Source organism: Passer montanus, unplaced genomic scaffold (assembly GCF_014805655.1).
Source record: "Passer montanus isolate IOZ18808 unplaced genomic scaffold, ASM1480565v1 scaffold975, whole genome shotgun sequence".
NCBI classification, from domain to species: Eukaryota; Metazoa; Chordata; class Aves; order Passeriformes; family Passeridae; genus Passer; species Passer montanus.
In genome coordinates, this window is record NW_024375201.1 from 1 (window position 1) to 1,095 (window position 1,095).

Genomic DNA, 1,095 nt, shown 5'->3' on the forward strand with positions numbered 1-1,095 from the left:
CCCCAGGAACGCAAAATCCTCCCCAAAACGTCCAAAATCCACCCCCCAAACCCAAAATTCCCTCCAAGTACCCAAAATTCCCTCCCAGGAACCCAAAATTCCTCTTCGAGGACACAAAATTTCCCCCAAATTCCTCACCAAAGACCCAAAATTCCCCCCAGGGACCCAAAGTTCCTCCCCTAAACCCCGAAATTCCCCCACAAGGGCACAAAATTGCCCCCAAAAACCCAAAATTCCTCCCAGGGACCCAAAATCCTCCCCAAAACATCCAAAATTTCACCCTCCAAAACCTAAAATTTCCTCCCAAAGACCCAAAATTCCCCCCAGGGACATAAAGTTCCCTCCCAAAAATCTAAAATTCCCCCTCAAGGTCCCAAAATCCTCCTGAAAAACCCAAAACTTTCCCCCAGGAACCCAAAATTCCCTCTCAAGGACCCAAAATTCTCCCCAAAAGACCCAAAATTCCTCCTCAAGGACAAAAAATTTCCCCCAAAGACCCCAAATTCCTCACCAAAAACCTGAAATTCCCCCCAACGACAAAAGATTTCCCCTCAAGGACCCAAAATTCCTCCCCAAAAACCCAAAATTCCCCTTCAAGGACCCAAAATTCCTCCCAAAACCCCAAAATTCCCCCTCAAGGACCCAAAATCCCCCTCAAGGACCAAAAATTCATCCCCAAGAGCCCAAAATTCCCCCCAAACACCACCAAAATTTCCCCCAAAAGACACAAAATTCCTCCCCCAAACCCCAAAATTCCCCCTCAGGAACCCAAAATTCCCTCCCAAGGACCCAAAATTCTTCCCCAAGGACTCAAAATTCCTCCCCAAAAACCCAAAATTCCCTCTCAAGGACCCAAAATTCCCCCAAAAAGACCCAAAATTCCTCCCCCAAACCCCAAAATTCCTCCCCAAAAACCCAAAATTCCCTCCCAGGGACACAAAATTCCCTCCCAGGGACACAAAATTCCCTCCCAGGGACACAAAATTCCCTCCCAGGGACACAAAATTCCCTCCCAGGGACACAAAATTCCCTCCCAGGGACACAAAATTCCCCCCCAAAAACCCCAAACATTTTTAGGGCGCTCCCAACCCCTCC